This window comes from Odocoileus virginianus, chromosome 21, assembly GCF_023699985.2.
Source record: "Odocoileus virginianus isolate 20LAN1187 ecotype Illinois chromosome 21, Ovbor_1.2, whole genome shotgun sequence".
NCBI lineage: Eukaryota > Metazoa > Chordata > Mammalia > Artiodactyla > Cervidae > Odocoileus > Odocoileus virginianus.
Window position 1 is genome coordinate 6966059 of NC_069694.1, and position 25207 is coordinate 6991265.

At 39.9% G+C, this 25207-nt stretch overlaps 1 protein-coding gene and 1 long non-coding RNA gene across 3 annotated transcripts in view; one reads left to right on the top strand and one right to left on the bottom strand.

Moving 5' to 3' along the window:
• Positions 1-4105, bottom strand: part of RHOH (ras homolog family member H) — a 49766-nt gene extending 45661 nt beyond the window's left edge. The window contains exon 1 of the mRNA XM_070451994.1: positions 3784-4105. The gene's annotated coding sequence lies outside the window, so the exon portion shown is untranslated. The remainder of the gene's footprint in view (positions 1-3783) is intronic.
• Positions 880-25207, top strand: LOC139030199 (uncharacterized). Of its 2 annotated transcripts, XR_011482482.1 has the most exons (4): positions 880-1084; positions 1906-3919; positions 4709-4764; positions 23100-25207. It is a non-coding gene; the product is annotated as an uncharacterized lncRNA (long non-coding RNA). The 2 variants fall into 2 exon arrangements; XR_011482483.1 differs by lacking the exons at positions 4709-4764; positions 23100-25207 and having other exon boundaries at positions 1906-4592.

Below are 25207 nucleotides of genomic sequence, written 5' to 3' on the forward strand. Positions count from 1 at the left end.
CCTTGAGCCCTCTCATAAGCACATATCTCCTTTTAGAAAAATTTCCCAGAAAAGTCAGATCACCATCATAATGTCACTAGGTAAGCAGAACATATGGTTGGTGGATACTTTATTTACCTCTAGTTTGGGTCATCAAAAGATTTAGGGCAGCATATAAAAATACATACACCTTAGCAAAATAAAGCAAATTGAAAACAAGAAAGATGAAGCCAAAAGAAATGAAGACAAAAATTAAGCTAAAGCCAGGGATAAGGTTGAATGAGAAAATGAAAATACCATGTTGTTCTAAGCATTTAAGCAACTGGTGTGAAGCAGTAAACACTACCACGCAGAAAACTGAGCACATTGCTCAGGATGAGGAGGGCTTCCTGGCTCGATGGTGCTAAGAGAAACTTGGCACCTGCCTTCTCACAGAAGGACGTCACAACCGAAGTGAAGCACCAGCCTTAGACTGAACACAGCCAGCCCCAAGCTGAAGAGATGGCTCCTCACATTTTTCCTCAGTGTAAAATAGGTTGATTTCATCTCATGGAAAAGTTGACTAAAAGCAATCCCAGGGGCACATCAGAGAAGGTCCGCTTCGATATGCCAGTTTAATCCAGAGATGAAACTAGACTTCAGAAATGCTTCTGCAAATTCAGGATAAAATCGTTTTCTCATCTGACCTTCTAAAACACTGAAGGCAGCAAGGAGCTGAAAATCGGTAGTACCTCCAGGAAGAGATCCAGTGGTTTTCCCAGTGCCCCAGTGCCCCTTGAAAAAGCAGAGGCATGTCCTTGGGCAAGGACAGCTGCCTCCAGGGGTAGCCCCGCTTCACCTCCAGGAGAAGGCAAGACTCTGCCCTTTGGGAAACAAAGCAAAAGGCACCACAGTGTGCTTTGTAGTTTCAGGGCGTTGGGCCTTGTGCGTTTCCTTCACACACACTCCGGGGCAGGGGAATCGGGGTGTGTCCGAAGGCCCAAGAGCTCCCACCTGCTCTGGCCAGTGCTGGGAGGAGTACTGCCGGCTGGCTGGGAGATGTTCCTTTCCTTCTTGGCTCCCCGGCTCCCCCCACTGTCTCTCCTGATGGCCTTGCCCTCTCTGCGTGAGTAATTGTAGTTTTAGATGTCCTCGTAGGGTCAGGCTTTGTGCAGCCTCTTGCTTCTGACAGCAAGAAACGGTTTTTCCTCTTGCCTCTTACATATCTTTAGTCTTCACTAAACATATTTATTATATATATGTATATATATAACAATATATAAAACTCTTCACTTAGATATTTTAATGTCAGAGGAGATCTTCTGAAGGGGGGTGGGAGAAGGTTGGGAGACAGCTATCTAACTTTCTCCCTCTTCTGGAAATCTTTCTTTCTTTCTCTCTGTCTCACTCTAGCTCGCTCTCTCGTTCTTTTAACAGACAGGGGCGGTGGTGAGGGGAGGAAGCAGATAACCTAAGATCCATGTATGCGCCACATGCTCACACACACACACCCCTGTGGGTACGTGAGCTCTGAGGCTGTATAGGCCTCAGAACAGAGATGAGGCCCAGCCTTGGGACAGAGATGAGGGGAAACCCTGGGGAGTTCAGAGTGGTGGGAAGGAAGGAGCTCCTGGGGGTGGAGTTCCCAGTAGGATCTGGCCTCTCCTAAGCCATATGCGGGAAGCTTCCATGACAAGCACTCACCACACTGTGAGTTGGACTAGCGCTCCCCCGTAAGCTCCCACAGCACCTTCTGTTAACTGTCAGGCACTCACCAAACAGCCCTGTCACCTCCTTGAGGCCCAGGGCCTGGCCTTGCTCGCTGGTGCATCTCAGGCACCTCACAGTCAGCCACTGACAACCATTTGCTGATCCACAGATTGATTCTCTCATCGGATCTTCACAACAGTCTTACATGGTAGGCATATTTTAATATATTTTTTACAGCCAAGAAGACCTCAGCGGGCTAAGCAATTTGCATGAAAGTACATGACCACAAAAGTGGAAGAAGACCCCCGCCCAACCCATCCATCCGTTGTGGCTCTTCACCCTGCCTCCCAAGGGGGAGAGCGGGGATGGGGAAGCAGCCTCAGCCCTGAGCCACAGGTCCATTTTCTGTTTTCTGAGCACCCTTCCCCTGAGAGTCTCTGCCAAACACAGTTGGCTAAAGGTCAAGACTTGCTTTCTCAAAACATCTTCATTGGAAATGTCTTGGACTTTCTTGGTGGTCCCGTGGTTAAGAGTCCGCCTGCCAGTGCAGGGGGATACGGGTTCAATTCCCGGCCCAAGAAGATTCCGCAAAGTCGCTGAGCCACAACTATTGAGCCTGTGCTCTAGGGCCCGGGGACCGCAAACTTCTGCCGCCTGAGCCCTCTGGAGCCTGTATTCAGCAACAAAGGAAGCCACGGCAAGGAGAAGCCCGCGCGCCGCAACTGGAAAGGAGCCCCGACTCTGCAACTAGAGAAAGCCCGCACACAGCAGTGAAGACCGACTGCAGCCAAAAGCTGATTATTTTAAAAAAGGGATGTCCTCTGATATGGCAGACCAATGGCTTATTTTCTCTTTAATAGTCCCCTAGAATGAGCACGTCGTTTATTGAGGGTTTTAATATAACAACTGAGTACTCTGAACCCACACATAAGTAATATTTTTGTCCATTGCAAAGGTCTCTGCCTTTTATACCAGAGAGAACTCTTCATGGCAGTGTTAATTGTCATGAATAGCAAACCTTGGAAACTGTGATACCAATCATTTACCAAATTATTTTTAACCCTGAGTCAGTAAGATGCCTCCCCCTTCTTCTTACTGTTAGTGAAATGATTTAGATTTAGTGAGTAGCTTTCAATGTTTACACAGACCTTCATTCACAATATGCCACCCAATAAAATAAAATATTTCAGTGGGTTCTGAAGATGTACCAAAACTTTGACTGTTTTGAGTTTCAAACCTAGCGCATTAGACAGACTGTAATTATTTTTACCCAGCTCCCCATTATGTGATAAGCAACTGTATTAAACCAAAACATGCATTCCTTCTGATTGAGAAATTTCATGATGGGGATTGTAAAATGTTAGCTCTATAGAAGAGAAAAAGGTTAACTAGTATGTGTCACTTTCAGTGTAAAAATACATTCATATAAAATACCCATTAAATTCCAAATATTAAAATATCCTAGAAATGCTTCAGGCTAGAAATCACATGAATGATTACTGCCTTATGCACTTTGAATCATTATAAACATCAGCCTCCCTAACCAGATAAGAGTATCATTTCAAACATCTTTTAGCTTCCCTCTTTTAGCCATAGCTATAAAAAAACCATTTCCCTTGCTGTGATTCTCATCATCTATTTTCTCTTTAACTGTTTTACTGTAACATAATGTATTGCTTTTTGTTTCAGTGAATGTCAGGTTCTCAGGATTCTCAACTGCCTTTTTAACCCTGATTTGTTTGCTGTGTATAACTATTTATTGAGCGAAAATTTACATCCTGGTTCTTTTTATTGCAGAGCCATAATTCATAACAATGCAAGGTCTTGTTGCAAAAGATGATAGCATTCAAAGTAATCATTCGAGCTGTGGTGTAACTTCTTTTTTTTTTTAAGTGTCAGAACAGAGTTAATATCATCTAATGCCCATTACCCTTCAAAGTCATCCCTGGTTAGTTAATGCACTTTTGCAACCCTGCTGACATCAAGCAAGGCACTTTTCAGACCTTTTTAGAACTTTTAGAGACAGCTTAATAAACTATAAGAGAAAACCAGTAGTATTACATTCTATTTACAACTTGCCTTTGACTCAGATTATAATCTAGTTTGTTCACCTACCTTATTCACTGGATACAGGTCCAAATCAAAATCAAATCCACCCAAAAAGGACAAAGATGGGCTATCATTGAAGAAACTTGAAAGAATGTGCCTCGGGCTTTGAAAGCAAATCCTGGAGAGGAGTTTGCAAAGTAATGTGAGTAAGAGGAGCGTCGTTGGGTCAAATGCATGAACTCCCAGGGGAGTTCCTCTTCGGATGTAGAATATCTGATTCATTAAAAAAAAGAAAAAGGCTATCATTGCTTCTTCTCGCATTCATATTTAACTCGTTGTCTTGATAGGGATCTTCAGTTTGGGCACAGACATCACAGGGTAACTGCATCTCCGCACACCTGCTGAGTGGGGGTTGCAGATGTTTCAGTTAAAAGGCAGGGCCATGACTACTAACTTGCCATCTTTTCAAAATAACAGATCTCCTGCACAGTTCTAGAGGGATCAGGTTAAAACCTGTACTCAAAACAGTCTGAAATTCTGGAGAGCTATAAATTTGGATTCAGATAAAATAAGATTCAAATCTCAGCCCCACTTATGAGCAAGGAGGAGGCCCTCATCTTCCCAACTGAGAAATAGGTGTAATTACACCTCCCTGGGAAAGATTTTGCAAAATGGCTGTTGAGTCATTGGAATATAGTAGACGCTCAGTACGTGGTGTCTATTCATAATCTATCCTGTTTTGGACTTTTGCCTGCTGGAGTTTTTTCCCTCAATTCCTACTCCCTGTTTAAATGACAACTGTTGACTTTCAGAATTTGAGAAGCTTTGCTAATGCCAGATTCTGGTTGAATAAAGTTGTACAAGCTTATATATCACGCACAGGATTCTAAGTCCTATGTTGTTTGTCTCAACAGTTTTAAAGGGTCTAGAAAATTTTAAAACAAATTGTTACTGGTAATTTATTCCTTTTGCACAATTTGAACAATCACAGAATCTTCAGAAACGTCTTCTGAAGTCATCTGCTCACCACCCTACAAACATCTTAAGGTAAGTGAGAATTTATTCTTTCCTTTCTCATTCAACAAATACTTATTGAACCCTTGCTGTAATATTTATTGAGCTCTGTGTTAGGCACCAGGGAGACAGACGTGAATAATAACAACCACAAAAATAAAACAGCGTGCTCTCGTATGTTTATATCTACTGGAGAGAAAAGTGATGAACGAGATAATTCAGTAATATAAAATGTTACAGAGCGCTAATTACAAAAAAGGAAAATAAAGCAGGGAAGAAGGACAGGAAGCTTGGGTGAGATGCATATTTAAACAGGATGTCTCAGGAAAACCCTGGGTGCGAAGATGAAGGAAGTGAAGTCTTTCAAGGTCCAATAACCACTTTAATGGGTTGTGGTCCTTAACATCAGCATACATCCCTAGATTTGATGATCATCGGCCTTCTCAGTGATGCAAGATCTGCTTCCTCTTCTGCTCAAACTTGGGAGAGAGGAGCCAAACACCCACCTCAGGGGGGCAGCTCCCCTTCCTTCCTCGACTGAAAGGGAAACTTGTGCGTGCTCACCTGTCAACCCCAGGCCTTCCCTTAACCGCTCACTTCTCTTCCTTTCCTAGTCCTTTCTGACTCTCTCTTCTCTGAAACTTCGTAAGTCATTTTCATGACAGACTGCTAATAACTCCAAAGATACATGACCAGAACTAAGTACCTAGTGGAAGATTCCAGAGTAGTAAGAGTTTTTTCAGATACAGTGGCTCAATGCTGCCTTGTCCTTCAACTTGCTATTATTCTCTCCCCCCTTGATCTTTTTAACCAAGTCATAGTAACAAGTCGCACTGGCTTGCCATTTATTGCACGTTTAACAGGTGCCAATCAAGCACTTTATATGCATTTTTTGATCATCCCAATAATTATGAGGTAGGTAGCATTATTATCTTCATTTGCAGAGAGGGAAACTTGAGGCAAGAGAGGTCATGAATCTTGTTCAAGATCTCAAAGCAGTAAATGGCACATCTGGATTCCATACTCCATCTGCATTTCTTTATGACGGTAGCCTGTTGAATTTTGCCAATATCTTTGGTAACCTAACTACAGGATACAGTTATATCGTTTAAATGTTATTTATTGGGTCTCTCACAGCAGGTACATCAACATCCCAAACCTGTTTGCCTGATCCTGAATTTTCACATGGCTTGTTGATGAAGATTGACTTTAAATTTCAAAAGCTGTCATTACGCTCATTCAAATAATATATTGTTTTTTTCTACTTTTAAAGAATAGTTCTTTGCCCCTTTTTTGTCTTTTTTTTTTTTTCTAAGATGACTCAATGTATAGGCATGAATGTTGGACACTTCTGTTTTTAGGTCCTATTTTTGTTAGTTAGTGCCACTATACCAGTAAGTAAGAGGAATTTCGCCCACTACTGAAAGTTATGCTGATAACATGAAGAATATGTGTAAAAATGGCGCTCATAAGTTCTCCTGAATAAAGTTCTGGAAGCTGTTACAGATATATGCTGATTTATGGAAGAGGCAATTCACTAGTCTTAAAAGCACATAAAACTAGAATTTATGTGGCTTGTCAGGGTATATTGAGTCAAAAAAAAAGATGACCAGTGATGCTTTCATTACATATAGCAGTCTAAACATTTTTTGCACAAATACCGGAAATGTATGTAGATTTTTGGCCTTAGATGAATGTTTTTTGTTTAAGATGCTGTTTACAGTATTACAAATGGTTAAGAAAACCAGCTCATGATCTCTTTAAGCTCACTAGAAAGTAGCAATACTTCTTAAGCCTATGTTTTCTTCAACAGAAAATTTATTTTTGACTTGTTTGGTAAATCTGGAATAATGTGGCCTGAGTTTTGGGAAGCCAGATTCAAATGAGCTTAACTCTTCTTCCTTAACAGTCAACTTCCTGTGTTGGAAATACCCACTTGTTTAAATGATAAATGTTGACTCAATGAAGTAAAATTATGAATTCTATTCACTTTATTACTGATGCAGCCTTCAGGGAGAGAACTAGCTTGAAACATATGTGCAAAAGTTTTTATTTAGAATATTTATCAGGTCGATAGATCAAACAAAGCATCATGTCATTCAGCTGAGACTTGACAGCAGTTGGCATTGCTTATTAGAAATGATAGTTTTGGATGCAATGAAAGAGAGGCTGGTGTAGGCAGTAGAGACAACTACTTGCTTCTGCAAGTCACTGATTTCATCTCTTGGCTGATGGTGACTCAGTCCTAACAAGCAAGCAATTTCAGCTCACTGTGAATCAAAAAGTGCTTAATAACATGGAAATGTGCACACAATATATTGTTAATTTAAAGAAAAACAGGACAAAACTTAAATTTAACACATATACACACATATGCAAATATTAGTAGAGTAACCCTCTAGGTGACAAGACACCACTAATTTTTATGTTTTCCTTTTCTGTATTTCTCAAATTTTCTATATTATGAAAAACAACTATATGAGCCATATAGAAAGTATTGGATTTTTTAATTGCATTGAGAAAGTCTACCTAACTTTTCTCCATAAACCCTTGTTACTGCTTCCGTCGCAGTATGTTTTGCATAATAACCAGTGATTTTATAGCAGTTGATTCCCAGAGGAGAATCATCAAACCAAAGCTGAACCTTGCAAAGTCATCTTCCTCATTGCTCAGCCTATACAGGGTCACATTTAAATGATTCCAACCAAATGCAAATTCCACTTCCACACAGACTCAAAAACAAGGGATTCTAAAGGCTTTCACATTAAACCTCTTAGAAATCCTATCTTAAATTTCCCTTAAAATAGGAATCAAAGCTGGGAAAGATCCTAGGCTATTTAGTAACTTTATCTTCTCATGGGAAAGATAAAGGAGTACTCAGAAATAAAAGTGAGGTTTCCGGGAAATTTATTCAGTGTCTGAGCTCAAAAAGAAAGAGGTAGTGGGAAATGCTTGGTGCTTTCGAAAGGTAAACATGTTTGTGACAAGGGCAGTGAACGATTGCAAGATTTGGTTTCAAACTAAACCTGCTGTTTTCTTTTGACTATTATTGCCTAAATTATTATAGCTGCATTTTTTAACCATTTTGGAGAAAAGAGAATATTTTTGTAAATTCTCATTAATGAGTATTTTCTGTTTAAATGACACCTAAAATTATACATAAAATTTCAAGATTAGTCCTACACAAATGTCTATTTCCTTTACTTTTCTTTTTACCACAAAAACCTTTAAAAAGGCAAAATTTCTATTAAAATATTTTTTCCAAATAAAAATTTTAAGTTCTCAGATTTATTGGAAACAAAATGGTTTTAATAATTCTAAACAAACCTATTTCTAGGGTATGTTTATTATTCAAAACATAAAATAAGATTGTTTTGCTCTCTATAATTCCTATCTTTTAAAATAACCTTCAAAATAAAAATGAGTTTTTTTAATGCTTTGGAAGAAAAATGCTAAGGTTTCTTATAACTTTGAATCTTTGTCTTTCAGATTCAACTTACAACTTACAAACTATTTTTATGTACATTACTGTATTTGGTCCTCACAAGATCACTGTAAAATAGCAAAACCAGTATTAATATTATTCTCAGGAATCTCATTTTATAAATGAGAAGACTGCAACTTAAAACAGATTAAACAATGTGTATAAAACCACGCAACCAGTCAGTAAGAGAACTCTCTAGATCGATTCACTTCTATAGTATTTTCCCTGCCAAAAAGCAAATTACTTTTACCAATTGATTCATTAAAATACTATACGAAATAAATATTGAAGTTGTTGTTCAGTCATATCTAACTCTTTGTGACCCCAAAGACTGCAGCATGTCAGGCTTCCCTGTCCTTCACATTGAAGAGAGATATGCAAAAAAAAATCCAGAAAATCTGTTATTTTTATATGGTCATAGATTTACTAGTATAAAGAAGATACAAAAATAAAGTATCTGTGCAATGAAATCCTAATTTTATATGAAAAAATTATTCATATGTCTAAAAGACTGAGAATAATTATATCAAAAATTAATAGTGATTATCTCTGAACGGTGAAATTGGAGAGATTTTTTCACTTATTTTTCTCTAATTTTTTGTATTCTTCAAATTTTTAGCTATAAGTAAGGATTAACTCTATAATCTGTCAAACATTACCAGCTTTCTTTAATAAAGTGATCTAAACATAGAGTTTATTGACATCAGTGATTCTCTATGTGGTTTCACTTCAGTTTTTTGGTTTGCTAGGAATTTTTAATTAAAAAAAAAAGCATATGTGGTTGCAGTTTTTTTTAAAAAGTAATGTGAAATCACAGTGCCACATTCTGAAGAGTTGGTTCTCTCTTCTAGCCCATATAGCAATATAGGGCAGGTTTTTGAGATCTCAACCTGAAAAACCAATTCTGCAGTTTTCTTCGTGTCTGCAATAAGTCCCAAAGTTTATTGTTCACTTGGATGACTGCCTTCCCAAAGCCATTTCTTCTTCCTTGGGAGAAGAATCTCCATTTGGTGATAGGCAAAGTGTCCCGAATCAGGGCGTGAATCATGATGTCCAGTTGAAGGCAGTGTGAGAGATGCCTCTGGTTTCTGGCTTCCCGACCTCCCTTGCAGCTATGGGTAACCATGTGACCCAGTTCTACTCAATGAAATACTCAGGAAAGTTTTTTTGGCTGTTCCAGTAAAAAGTATTCTTCACTGGTTAGAACAGTGAGAAACATCCAAAAAATGCCCATGCTCCTTTCATGCTTTGACTGTTGTCACATGAGAATTCGACGTTGTGAGGGCTACAGCAGTCATCTCAGGACAAGAGGGGAACCCCAAAACACCGAGCGATACAGAGCCAGAACGCTGTTGACCCACTTGCTACCCCTCAATTTTTATTATACGAGATAATTAAATGCGTGTATTATCTAAACCACAGTTTGTTATTCTAAATTTGCAACTGAATGTCTTCTAATGATGTAATAACATACAAAAATTTTTCCAATTGAAGCTATCAAATCTTACAAAGTGTAAAAAAAAATTAGCAAATAGCCAAACTAAATGGCCAACAGTGCAGAATGTCATAGAGATGTGGTTAGATATTCATCATATGTCATATATGTCTCAATAAATCTGGAAAAGAAAAACAGTGGTTAGGTAGATTATTTTACTGGGATATCACAAAGTTAGTTAAAAATAACATGTGGGAAAATCATGTGGTTACATGCTGTAAGATTATGTGGGGGGAAAAAGAAAAACAGGACTTAGAATTGTATATACGCTATGATTACAATAATGTTTTTAAAGATTATGAAGAAACAACCCCAAATAACTATCAGGAATTGTCTTGGGGGATAGAATTACCAATATATTGTTTTTATCAATTCCTCTATTTTTTAAATACTGGACCTCACAGGTTACAATCTTTACATTAAAAATATAAAATAAAGTTAACTCATATAGATAGGCATACCTAGGAGATATTACGAGTTTGGTTCCAGACCATCACAATAAAGCAAGTATCACAATAAAGTCACACACTATGGTTTTTCCAGTGGTCATGTATGGATATGAGAGCTGGACTAAAAAGAAAGCTGAGCGCTGAAGAACTGATGCTTTTGAACTGTGGTGTTGGAGAAGACTCTTGAGAGTCCCTTGGACTGCAAGGAGATCCAACCAGTCCATCCTAAAGGAGATCAGCCCTGGGTGTTCATTGGAAGGACTGATGCTCAAGCTGAAACTCCAATACTTTGGCCACCTCATGTGAAGAACTAACTCATTTGAAAAGACCATGATGCTGGGAAAGATTGAGGGCAGGAGGAGAAGGGGACGACAGAGGATGAGATGGTTGGATGGCATCACCGACTCAATGGACATGAGTTTGGGTAAACTCCAGGAGTTGGTGATGGACAGGGAGGCCTTGCGTGCTGTGGTCCATGAGAGGTCACAAAGAGTCGGATACGACTGAGCGACTGAACTAAACTGAAAGTGCATATAAATGTTATGTCTATACTATAGTCTATTAAGTGGGCAATAACATTGTCTCTAGAAAACAATGTATATAGCTTAATTTAAAAATACTTTCTGGGACTTCCCTGGCATTTTAGTGGTTGAGACTCCACGCCTCTACTACGAGGGGCATAGGTTCTATCCTTGGTTGGGGAACTAAGATCCCACATGCCGTGCAGAGCAGCCAAGAAACAAATTAATAAAATAAAATAAAAATACTTTTTTGCTAAAAAATGTTAACCATCATCTAAACCTTCAGCAAGTCATAGTGGTAACATCACTGATCACTGTAATGAATATAACAATGAAAAGTTTGAAATATTGTAAGAATTACCAAAATGTGACTCAGACACATGAAGTAAGCAAATGTTGTTGAAAAATGGCACCAACAGACTAGCTTAATGCAGGGTTTTCACAAACCTTCAATTTATTTTTTTTTTAAATGCAGTATCTTTGAAGCACAGTAAAATGAAGTGTAATAAAATGAGGTATGGAAGTATATACCCCTGGAAAAATTTATATCAACATAAGAATATGTTTGACTCCTTATTGTCAAACTTGAACTTCCCAGCTTGACTTTCAAAGCCCTTCCAAACTTGGCCCCTGCCTATTCCTCTAGCCCCATCTCCCACTACACGTCCAGTTCCAGCCACAGTTAACACCAATTCAGGGCTGAAAAGTCTTTCCTTTTGTGCAAGGTAAACCTTGCCAGATGTGGCTGAGACTGCTGATTATTCCCTCAAATCCTTTTCTTCAATAGAGAATGATTTTCAATTGAGCACATCATAGCCAAAGATAAAGGCAACATGTCCTAGCCTTCCTTTCAGCTGGTCGTAGTTAAATGACTTTGTTCTGGCTACTGAAGTGTGGGCAAGCTCCAGGAATGTCCCTAATAGGAAAGCTGCTCTCGTCTTTGTCCTTTCCTTCTTAGATGCTTACGTTTGGGCAGCAACTTGGAGCGTGGAAGGAAAGCCCTGAGCTGAGCTTGGAGGAACCGGAAGGCTAGGTCCCTGATGAGCCTGTCACTGCCACTCCGGCCCTGGGCTGCCTAGCTCTCAGTTTCATTTCCACAGGACAGACAAACAGAGAATTTGCATATCCCACTACTGGTTTTGAGTTTTCTGTCATATACAACCTATCCTAACTGATATATTAATTTATGATAGAAGCTCCTGACAAAACTAGAAGAGGAATGACAACAATATCACTGAATCACTACCCAGAAGACATGAACTGAAAGTTGGAGGTTTGGGGCTGGCACGCAAAGGAAAACAAAGGCTGAAGAAGCGGGTGGTAGGACTAGAAATATGGTGAAAACCAGAGCCACCAATGACTATCTTGGGGAGACGATAAGGGTAAAGAGTTGACTAAAGTAATTTTAATAAAGATGACTAACAGTAAACATTGAGCCACCTAGTGTCCTCTGCTACGATGTAATTCCTTATGTCACCACCAAATGCTCAGTAAAAATCTAGTGTACACAGTAGCCTGCTGTGAGCAGGGTTTTTTGGAAATCAAGGCAAAGGGCTCAAGGCAGAAAAAACAACAGCAGAAACAAAAAAAACCGAAAAGCTGTTCATTCACTGGAAGCTGGAAATTAGAGCTTACAATAAAGCATAAGCTTTCTCAAATCCCCAGAAAAATAGGTATAAATGCTATATTTCCCATTCAACATGGAGTGATTTTTAGGGTCAATATTTTGCATATAATAGCAAATTTTAATGACATATTTACATATACTTTGCATATCAATTTTCATTGTACCAGAAACAGCCATGCTAGACATATTGTTTTGCAACATATTTTCTTTTGGTTTGGCTGGGTTTTAACCAATCAATGTGCCACAGACATCTTTTCAAATAGATGCACCTCATCCTTTAATAAAAGCATAGTATTCCTTCATATGGAAGTACCATAATTAACTAGTCTGTTTTTTGTTGCTGTTGCAAACAGTGCTATACTTGTGCAAAACATGTAACACTTCAATGCAATTGTGCATAAGCAATGAAGTACTTCTGTGGAATAAATGACAGGAAGAGACTTTGCAGGGTTGCTGGACAGATATATTTTTATTGTAGCAGATACTATCAAATTACATTCCAGAGAAGTCCACCAATGATGAATGGGAGCACCTATTTCCTTGTACTCTCACCATACTAGGTATTATAAATCTTTTTCATTTTCATCAGCTGAAAAGTGGTATCATGCTAATTAATTAGTGAGATTCAACATCTTCTCACGTATTTACTGGTCATTTCTATTTCTTCTCTGAAATGCATGTCTATATCCTCTGCTCATTTTTCTATATTGAATTATTATTTTCATATTAATTTAGAAAAATTATTTATATGCTAAAGATGTCAATAACTTGTCTGTATATTTTACAAAAATATCTCTAGGTCTGTTACTTATCTTTTAGTTTTGTTTATGGTGCCTTTGGCTGTGCCCAAGTTTTTAATTTCCAAGATTGATTAGACTATTTACCACTCCAAAATGTAAACAGTATTTTCCTATAGTTATGATTGATCATTCTTTCAAAATTACATGACAATAATGTAATAGTTAAGAGTACAATCCTTTGTACAAACCTGCCTGAGTTCAAGGCCTGATTATGCTGTGTAAACTCAGGAAACTTATTTAATTTCTATGTGCCTTGGTTACCTCGACTATTAAATGGAGATAATACTAGTATCTATATGTCACAGGACTTGGTGAACATTAAATGATTTAGTACATACCAGATGCTTGGGACATTCCTTGCAACATATAAAGTTTCAATCAACGTTAGTTACTATTATTTTGCTGTGTCTTGATAACAAGAGTTTTCCAAAATGTTTTAATATCTGATACACCCCATAAAATAAATGCTCCAGAACACATCCAACCCTTAAAAATGGTCTTAAACTTTCTACCACCTGCCTAGATCAGTAAAATGAAACTCTGTAACTGCAGACAGAAAACTGAAGACTGCAAATGAGAAAATCAGTGTCACACACAAATCAAATAGAAGTAACAGCTGCAAACGCTCAACAAGTCAGAAGCAAATAGAAGAGCCTACGGTAGGAATTATATATTTTAACTATGAGTCTTGCCCTGACAGGCAGGACTCTCAGACAGCAGCTGCACAAACCAGTCTTACCCTATCTGAGACAAATGTGCCCTTAACAGGCAATGGAATCTTATTTCCTACACATTTAATATACTATATTAATATACTGAGCAAGTCTCAGCGATGATCCTGTCTGCAAACCTTTGTTTAGCTTGAGCAACTCTATGCTATTTAGAGAGTTTGATCACTGTTCTTGTTACAATTTGTAGCTAAAGATCAAGCTTGTTCCTTGATTTTACAGTGATAAAGTGTGTCCATGTTTGTTAATAATCACGAAAATCTGCTAAAAAGGCACATGTTCCCAAGTACCAGGTCCCATTAGTTTTTCTTGTAATGCCTTTCTCTCTCCCATATCTGTGAGTATCTTTTTTATGCCTAAAGTTGAATTATTTTTTTCTTCTCTTTTTCTTGGTGAGTTTTGCCAGAATTTTCTCTATAACATTTACGTATCTTGAGGAACAGCTTTTGGTTTAACTTACCAACTCTTGCTATATTTTCATTTTCTATTTCATTCATTTCTGATTCTATCTATTTCACTTGTATTGACACTGGCAGGCAACAGAAAAGTAGACTGCTTTTCGATTGTACTCACTTCTGAGTAAACAGTTCAGTCTTCTGTTACTTTGATTTATTTTGTTCTTTGTTTCCTTCAGTTGCTTAAGTTAAATGTTTAAACTCTTTTTCAGTTACTCTCACTTCACAATAAAAACATTTAGCTGTGGCAATTTTATTTGAATTTCAAAGGACAGGGTGACCCCAACAGACATCTAGGCTACATGTGATTTATAAAACTAAAACCTGCTCTCACACACATAAGAAAGACCTGTGTACAGGCTGGAAAAAAAATAATAGAACTGGAAGTAGCCTTGAGGCGAGCCAAGATCTTACACAGGTACAAATGAGGGCTCAGATGACAGATAATGAGATAATTTGTCTGACATTAAAAAGTCAGATATCCTCACACTAAGTCTGTGCTCTAGTTGAGCAAGAAGTCTTAAGAAGCAAAGCAAGGAACAACTATGGTCTTTCCCTCCCTTCCTTCTCTCTGCATGATACCAGACCACCTAAAAGTCCACAATGGACCTAGTAAACCATTTCCTTTCATAAGCACCCTAAGTCCATACTGTGCCAATCCTGTTTTCAAAGTCGAGCTTCAGTTGGGCACGGCCCCAGCCCTCTCCTCCCTTCCTGGAGAAAAATCCTGGAAGGCAGGACACTGCCTGTTGGTGACATCTACTTTGACTTCAAAGTTTAGATGCAAACACAGGGAGCTTGAATAATTAAAGAAATTCGGTGAAAAAAGGCATGTCATAGTTAATGGGGCCATTATTATAGTGCCTCTTGTCATATTTTCTCTACAGTCACCACAGAGTGATCTCATTGCCTTAATCCTGCAGTTAAGGAGCTCGGGGAGAGGTAGGCTATGCCTATGAGAACCCTCACTTTGAGAGGGTTTTATTGTTGTTGAAATTATACACTCCACTCCTGGGAGGATAAACAAGATCTAACTGTCCAAACACGGAACAACATTTTTTTTTATTTTTTATTTTTTCATTCATTTTTATTAGTTGAAGGCTAATTACTTTACAATATTGTAGTGGTTTTTAACATACATTGACATGAATCAGCCATGGATTTACATGTGTTCCCCATCCCGATCTCCCCTCCCGCCTCCCTCCCCATCCCATCCCTCTGGGTCTTCCCAGTGCACCAGCCCCGAGCACTTGTCTCATGCATCCAACCTGGGCTGGCGATCTGTTTCACCCTTGATAGTATACTTGTTTCAGTGCTGTTCTCTCAGATCATCCCACCCTCGCCTTCTCCCACAGAGTCCAAAAGTCTGTTCTGTATATCTGTCTCTTTTTTTTTTCTGTTTTGCATATAGGGTTATCGTTACCATCTTTTTAAATTCCATATATATAGTATATGTATACTGCATATATAATTATATATATATACATAATATATAATTATATATATAAACACATAATATATAATTATATATATAAACATATATATATACTGTATATATATAATTAGTATACTGTATTGGTCTTTAGCTTTCTGGCTTACTTCACTCTGTATAATGGGCTTCAGTTTCATCCATCTCATTAGAACTGATTCAAATGAATTCTTTTTAATGGCTGAGTAATATTCCATTGTGTATATGTACCATAGCTTCCTTATCCATTCGTGTGCTGATGGGCATTTAGGTTGCTTCCATGTCAAACACAGGACAACATATTATGCTAAGTAGCCCATATTACAGAATATGTTTATAACCATTATCATGACTTTTAATAACGTTAAAAAAAGATGCATGGCTTCTCATTGTAAAATGCAGGATACAAAAACATACGCAAAGTGTGATTTCAACTATTTAAATATTTATATACACAGCAGAAAGTTGGAAGAAGAAAATCACCAAAATGCTAGCCGTTCTTTGTTTTGAATAGGATTAATGGAGAGCTTTAAATTTCTTTTTTTTTACTTATAATTTGAGGTGAGAAACTTTATAAGAGCCCTGCAAACCTAAGTCCATCTGTTTGTGTTTGGCTGTGCTAGGGCTCTCTCCAGCTGTGGCGATCAGGGGCTACTCTTCGCCGTGGTGTGAGGGCCGCTCTCCGCAGCGGCTTCCCTTCTCGGGGAGCACAGGCTCCAGCGTACGCAGGCTTTAGTAGCTGTGGTACACAGGTTTTGTTGCTCCTCAGCACGTGGAATCTTCTCAGACCAGGAACTGAACTCCTGTCCCCTGCATTGGCAGGTGAATTCTTAACCACTGGACCACTAGGGAAGTCCTTTTTAATTTTGTTTGTTTAGTTTCTTTATCACGAGTTTCATTGCTTTTATAATCATAAATAAATCAAGAATGGTTTATGTGTAAAACTTCAAATCTGTACCTTCCATTTCTTGAAATTAGTTCTGGGAAAAAGAAAAGGGAGATGAGGGGAGGAGAGGAGAAGTTACAACACAAGAAAAGGAAATATTGTTGGTTTGCTAGTAGGAATGATACTCAAAGTATTTAACTGGAGACCAGCCCAGGCACCACACCATGAGAACACAATTTAACGGTAACTGACGGATCCACCCATACTGATGTATTCTCACTGAGCATCAGCCTGATTTCAGGCTACTTTACTAGGCAAGGTGTTGCTGGGGATATCCTGACCATCACGTTGAGTCTTTCTCCTTGAACAGAGCACATTTAGCTCCAGCTCCATCTGCAAGACCCTGCTTAGCTGTTCCATCTTCCATGAACACTTTCCAGGTTGTCCCAAAGTAAATTTATCTTTCTCTGTGGCCTTTTCCCATAGTATTTATCATAATAGTGGTGCCCCGTAGTATAGCAATTATGTGTCCTACTGTCTTTTCTCCTATTCCATATCCCCACAGCGCCTAACACGGTGGAGATCTCACATTTAAGTCCTCATCCAGCTATTTTCTAAGCAAGGACCCTTTGTTGTCATAGGGTACCTTCCAAAGAGGTCCCAGAGTTACGGCAGCCAACTTTGTCTTGCGATTTGGGGTTGTGGACTTGTTCACACCCAGGATCTGAGCAATCTACTGAGTGGGATAACAGACAGGTTTGCTAAACTGCCCTCTCCTCTGAGATAAGGGGCTCATGGGAAAGTTGGCCTGATTGCAAGGGATGCCCTCTACTGATGGTGAGAGCAGTAGATATATGTAGCAACTGGGGTGGGGAGTGGGGGAGAAAATAGACAACATCAGGGAAGTGTCAACTGTACCTACTCCCAGAGATATGTACAGGGGGAACTTGGTGGTGCTTCTGCAAAAAGACAAAAAAGTTCTTGGCTTGGAAACATCATAGATTTACCATAATCATTTTTTCATTTTGTCATCAAACATCCATACACACTGTGTGCTGGATGTTGAGAGATTAACATATATTGTTGAGACGGTTGTGCTGAAGTGGTCACTCTCACAGACTTAAACAAACGTAGCTGAACTGAACTGCTCTAAACTTGATAGTTTGCTAGGGCTGCCCTAACAGAGGACCATGGACTGAGTGGCTTCAACAGCAGCAGTTTATGGTCTCGAGGTCTGGAGGCCAGAAGTCCAAAATCTAGGTGTCAGCAGGGTTGATTTCTTCTGAGGCTGCAAGGGAAGGGTCTGCTCCAGACCCCTCTCCTCTTGGTTACAGAGGGCCCTCTCCTCCCTGTGTTTCTTTACATTATATTCCCTCTCTGCATATCTCTGTGTCCAACTTCTCTCCAAAGGATCCCATTTTAACTCAGTTACCTCTGTAAAAACACCATCTCCAAATACAACCACACTGTGAGATACTGGGGCTTAGAACTTAAACGTATGACTCTTGGGAGAATACTATTCAACCCGTAATACCCAGCCACATCTTAGGCGACAATCCAGAGGTAAAGCCAAACGCCATCAGATAGCCTTGAACTGCCTCTCTGGCCGTGTTGCATGGGGACTAGCACCCGGACTAGAGACAAAGGCGGCAGGGACCCCAGTCACAGCAGCAGCAGGTAAAGCACAAGAAGCTCTCTCATCTCGCCAAAGGGCTGGCAGCCTTCTCACGCAGCTTAAATCCTATTTTCCTGGCTCTCTTCCCTGGCGGCAGGGAGAGGCCCCCAGCAAACAAGGACAGTGGCAGCATGCTCTGGCTCTTCATTTCGGAGGCTTCTGCCAGGGTCAGAAGACAGCCTGAGAAAAGTCGAAGCTCAGTCTTTTATGTATGCAACTCAGCAAGACAGGCCAACACATCCAGATGCCTCTGCCAAACCCCGGCGTAAATGAGAAAATCATTAAATTGTACATCACTAAGTAAAATATGCCAATCTGAGTTCACTGAAATAGGAAAGCTGAATTCTCAAACAAGTTACAAAAAAACAATTACATCTCTCAATTGTCAACATGGAAAATATGTATTTCATATTATTTGTGTGGAGTCCTATCCCAAGGTCACAAGTGCTAGGGCCTTGAACCAAGGCCACAGACCAGAACCAAGGTCACCTCCAAAGCTGACTAAGCCCCCTTTGTAACCTTGCCAAAAGTGCCCCTGATACTTACCAGACAGCTTTATGACCCCATATTAGGCAAAAATGCCACCCAGTACTCACCTTATAGTGCCCTAACCAATCACCCAATGCCAACCTTCCAGGAGGAGTTTTCATTGTCTTGAGGCTATAAAAATTGGCCACTAGCCCAGGAAAAGTGTCTGCTCTGCCTGGTTGTCAGGAGGTCAGACCCCTGCATTTGCAGCGCCTTCATTATCTCTGCTCCTTGCTCTTCATATAAACTTACTCCCTTCTGAAATGCTCTGTGTCTGGAATTTTTTTTCCAACCCAGGCTCGGACTGCCGTGACAATCTGTTTCTTAGTTTCAATTCTTTTCCAAACACCAAACAGGAACCAAAGTAGAAAAGACATCATTGAACAAAAGGAGGATATCTGAAATACAGTTGCACTGTGTTAAATGACCCATGACACATTAACTCAATGATTTAAGTTAATGCATAACTCAATATAGCTATTGAGCAGGAAATGGTCTCATTGGTAGCATCTGGCCAAAAAGATACAGCTGAAAATATATAGAGAGTCAACAATTTCCAATCAGAGCATAAAAAATGGATGAGGTTTGCTGAGCTCCTTATTAGAAGTCTCAGTTCAGTTCAGTTCAGTTGCTCAATCGCGCCCGACTCTTTGCAACCCCATGGACTGCAGTACACCAGGCTTCCCTATCCATCACCAACTCCTGGAGCTTACTCAAACTCATGTCCATCGCATCGGTGATGCCATCCAACCATCTCATCCTCTGTCGTCCCCTTCTCCTCCCACCTTCAATCTTTCCCAGCATCAGGGTCTTTTCCAATGAGTCAGTTCTTCACATCAGGTGGCCAAAGTATTGGAGTTTCAGCTTCAGCATCAGTCCTTCCAATGAATATTCAGGACTACATAGTTCATTTATGTTGGGATGGTATATTTAAGTGTGTTCAATGAGTAAGATTAGAGTGAAGACTCCAAGTAATCTAGTTGCTAAAATATGGTGTAAAAAAGTTACAGGGGTTCCCTTTAAACCTCAAACCTATCTGATTAGTGTTCTGAGCCTCCTCAAAAGTAAGAAACAAAGGAAAAATACATAAAGCATTATTTACCAGCATACTCTTGATGAAACCATGTAGGATTCACGGGCTAAATTCTGACCCCTAGTGGTAAAGTTTTAATAAGGTCCTCAAATCATACACTACTCGGAATTACAGGTACCACTGTGGAGAGAAACCATCTCTAAAGGATTAAGAGGAAGACTGTCACCCACAATCTCGGGCACTGGCCTCTTTGACTCCAGGTCGTTCAGTATGTTAGCAAACTCGTTGACTGACTTATATTTCAACACTGATTTAAGCCTCATGCAAACAAGCATTACCCAAGAACTCCAGACAAAGCAACAGTCTTTCGGTTTATTTTCAGGCTCTTTTCCTCTCCCCAACCACTTTAGAGTACTAGTGATTAGTAGAAAACCCAAAAACAAGCACGCAGAGGAAGGAAAGAAAGATGTGGATAATCAATAACCATGTAAGTGCGCACAAGTGCAGACATAACATTGAATGAGGTGTTTCCAAGAATAGAAAGCAATAATGATACTCCAAAGGGAAGACAACATTTAGACATCAGAAAGTAATTCTTCCACTATCATTTATAACCAATTAAATCTAAACTTTTTGAAACCATAAGATGGATGTAACTATTCAAACACTGGCCCTATAGGTCAAAAATTATATTGACACAATATTCTTATTAAAATAATAGTGCAAAAAAAATAATAGTGCAAATATAAAATTTGAGAAGAAACTTCTTTTTCAGGAAAACCCAAATTATATTCCCTTAAGATAATAGGGTGATCACTTTGACTCAAATCTATTTCTGTTAGCATAGGCAATAAAATGGCAAATCTCTCAATCTTAATTATGATTGAGAACCAGTGCTGCTTGAGAAGCTCATGGCATCTTGTCTATATTACAGTTCCTTCTACTGTTCTAAATTTTTTCTTCAGAACCTACATATTCATCCAACATTGCCACACCCTCTCTACAAACTGTTATCTCTACTACCCGAACTTTCTCATATTTATACATATGTAGGTAGATATATACATATATTTGGCCACACAGCACGGCACGTAGGACCTCAGTTTCCTGACCAGGGATATAACTTTTGCCCCCTTGCATTGGAAGCATGGATCACTGGACCACCACGGAAATCTCATGAGTGTATTTTTTCTCTTTTTTTACCACTCCCCTCCATCTCACCCAGCAGCCAAAGTTAACTACCTACTGTTTAATCTTTACATAGCCTTCTTCCTGTTCATATAATCATAAGTACACACACATATGCAAGTTGCCATTAACTGTTTTACAAAAATAGAATTGTATACCCTTTTCTGATTGTATTGTTTGTTCGCTTAACAATACATCATGGGATGCCCTAACTGGTAAGGATCTGTAGAATATTTTATTTTCCAAAAATAGTCACGATGGTATATCCTGTTCCACATGCTCTTCCACGACCTTACCGCTGTCCCATAAAAATGTGGACTCTATTTCCCCTTCTCTTGAACCAGCTGTGCCTGTGAGCATCTTGACAAATGTGGTAGAAGTTGATGCAGTATGACTTTTAAGACTAAGTTAGAAAAGATGACACATCTTCCACCTATTCTCTCTCTCTCTCTTCTTTTTCTTCCTTTCCCTGTCTCCCTGTCTCTCTCTCTCTCAACCAGGACAATTTTGTGAGGGAGCCCAGGCGACCCTGGGAGGCCATGTGTAGAAGTTCTCACTGACAGTTCTAGCTGAAGTCTCAGCCAACAGTCAGACATGCGAGTGAATGAGCCTTCAGGAAACTCCAGATCTCTTCCATCAAGTCATCCTCAGCTATTGCGTCTTCTGAATGAGACCTCAGACACCACAGAAAACAAACCATCTCCATTGTGCTTATAGGCTCTGCTATACCTTGTCCAAATTGCACCCAATTCATGAGCATGATAAAATTGTTTTTTTATATCAGGAAGTTTCAGGGAATCATGTTACACAGCAATGGATAACCAGGAAAGGATGAACTCATCCTTCCTATGGCTCTATAGTGTTTCTGTAGGGTGGCTGTGACAGTTTGCTGAAGCAGTGCCTTCTCGAGGACACTTTGTTTCCAGTTTTGGTCACTATGTGTGTGTTAGTTGCTCAGTCGTGGCGACTCTGTGACCCCATGAACTTCAGCTCACCAGGCTCCTCTGTCCACGGAATTCTCCAGGCAAGAATACTGGAGTGGGTTGCCATTCCCTTCTCCAGGGGATCCTCCCAACCCAGAGATCAAACCCAGGTCTCCTGCATTTCAGGGGGATTATTTACCATGTGAGCCATCAGGAAGCTAAACTTTGGTCACTATGAACATTACTAAGTAAATATCTTTGAATATATAATATTTCTTGAGATTTAAGTTTTATTCTCATAAGAGTTGTAGAGTAGAATTGCTAGGTTAAATGTGCATTTTAGTTTTTACTAGGTTTTTTTTTTTTTTTACCCTCTGGTTCATAAGGGGTTAATTTTGGGAGGGGTGCTTTCGATTTATCTTTTCTACTATTTTCTACATTTCACAAAATTAAGTCTTTATTTTTATTAATTCCCTCTCTTACTGTCTTCTTGGTTCTTTTTCTAATTTTTAAAGATGAATACTGAGTTCTTGTACTTCTCATCTTTGCACACAGATTTCGTCGGGTCTTGTCGGTTTGGTTTTGTTGGGGTTTCCTTTCTCACTCTAGAGTTCACAATTTCAATTTTAGTTTCTAGTTCTATGCAAAGGTTATTTAGAAGGGTGGGTGTGAGCATGCTAAGTCACTTCAGAATCGTTCGACTCTATGACCCCAAGGACTGTAGCCCGCCAGGCTCCTTTGTCCATGAGATTTTCCAGGCAAGAATACTGGAGTGGGTTGCCATGCCCTCCTCCAGGGGATCATCCTGAACCAGGGATCAAACCTACATCTCTTATGTCTCCTGCGTTGGCAGGCAGGTTTTTTACCAGTAGCATCACCTGGGAAGCCCATTTAGGAGGGTAGTCTTTCTTTTTTTTGGATGGACTATTTTCCATTTTAATATTTTTCATTGAGGTATAGTTGACATTCACTATTACATTAGTTTCAAGGGTACATCACAATGATATGACCTGTATCTTGTGAAATGATTACAGGATGGTAGTCTTACATTTCAAATAATTAAGTTATCTTTTACAAATTTATTTCAATTTCATTAATTTACTTCTAGGACTTTCCTGGTGATCCCGTGGTTAAGAATTCACCTGCCAACGCAGGAGACCTGAGTTCAGCCCCTGGTCTGGAAAGATCCACATGCCTGGAGGCAGCTAAGCCTGCACGCCACACCTGCTAAGCCTGCTTGCCCTAGTGCCGGCGCAGCGCGACAGGTGAAACCACAAGAGAAGCCAGGCCACTGCAGCCGGAGAGCTGTCTGGCCTGCTGAAACCAGAGGCTGCCTGCACGCAGCAGCGGAGACCGGTGCAGCCAAAACTAAACAAACGGACAGACAAGTTACTTCTGATTTCATCAGATAATGTGATCTGTAAAAATCTCTACTTTTAAATTTTCTCATTGGTTTTGTGGGTGTGTGTGTGTGTGTGGCAGTTTATGGCCAGGTTTTGTATATGGTCAATGGCCATCTGGAAATTATATGTGTTCTCTGAAGAATGTAAGATTTATACATATTTAATAATGCACATATGTTGACTATATTAGTTTTTGCATGGCCTTATTTTTTTGTCTACTAGATTTGTCTAGTTCTGGAAAATGTATGATAAAAATCTACTCTAATTTTATTTTTATGAAGTTGTCCTATTCTCTGTGTGGAGGGAAAGAAAGGAAAAGCAGAGAAAGAAGGAGGGTAACAGATGAGGCCTAGTACTGGCAAAGATATCAAAGGGTTTGGCGAAAGAGGGAGAATAAGAAATATGGGGCAGAGGCTTTGGGGTATCTATGGGATATGAGAGAAGGGGAGACAGAAAGAAATTCTGTGGTAGTGTATAGGGGACCAGTGATGGAAACCGCCTGCCCTGGCTAGACACAATGGTAAGCGCTTACGTGTGTTATCTTACAAGAGGAGGTCCTGCTAAGGAACGCAGGACTAACAAGCTACCACCAACCAGGAGAATTTGGGAAAAGGTCAAAAAGAGTGAGGAGACACCAGTCCATCTATCCTACCAGCCTCCCAGAATCCTCCTCGCTGGAATCCATCCTGGCAGAGCGGTGCATGAGTTGCCAGGAAGGACACTGAGCCAGAAGTGATTGGCCAGAGACAACCTGGAAAGTAATCCCATCGCCCTAAGACCGGGGACCACAAGCCACATGGCCAAGTAGTTCTGCTGGGTTCCCTTAGCCTCCTATTCTCTGTCCAGGCATCCTTCCCCAATAAAGTCTCCTGCTTTGTCAGCACATGTGTCTCCTCGGACAGTTCATTTCCAACTGTTAGACAAGAGTCCACTCTTAGGCCCTGGAAGGGGGTTCCCCATCTGCAACAGGAATGCAGACTTAAAGAGGTGCTCATACAAGTTACATAACACATTATATAAAATACTAGTGATGCTCCTGTAAGTTCTTTGAAGAATACAAATAAAAATTGGAATTACTTTTACTATCTTCTGAACATGCTACCCTCTTGAAACGGAGTAGAATCCTACGGTCCTTGCCCCCCACCATGTCTTCTGCCTGCCTTTGCCTGTGTTAAACTTTAGTCAAAGAATAAGATCAGAGAAAGGAGAAAGGGGAAACAAAGAAAACAGTCAGAGGAGACTAAATAACAATAATGTAGCCATCAAGCACAGTCAAGGGCCTTTTGTTCTTTCTCAAGGGGACAGATAACATTCTGAGCCAAACCTGTGAGCTGTCTTGTAGATACTAGAACACCAAGTGGAGAATGTAACTACATGAGGATCAGACTATACCCAGGACGTGAGCTGCCACAGTTCCGAAAAATGGCCGCAAGGAAATGGGAACAAATGGACCCTGGAACCGATGATTAACTGTACCTAAAACAACCAAGATGATGCTGGCCAGACCACTGATGACCAATTTGAATATGACTGCTGAGCTGACTGCTGTTTCTACACGTAGCCCCCCATGCCTCCCCCACTCTGTCAGGGGAGGAGGAGTCAGGCTTTGGACAGATGTCCGCTACCCTCCTCCTTCCAATTGCTGGCATCTGAAACAAAGCAAACTTTCCTTTACACAAACTTGACCTGTTTATTGGCTTTCGAGTGACACGTAGCCGGACCCTACACACACATTTCTTCAGTAACACTCTGAGGCTGAGTCATTAAAGTCCCAGGTTCTATTCCCTTCATTCTATGTGTGAGTTTGCATTCG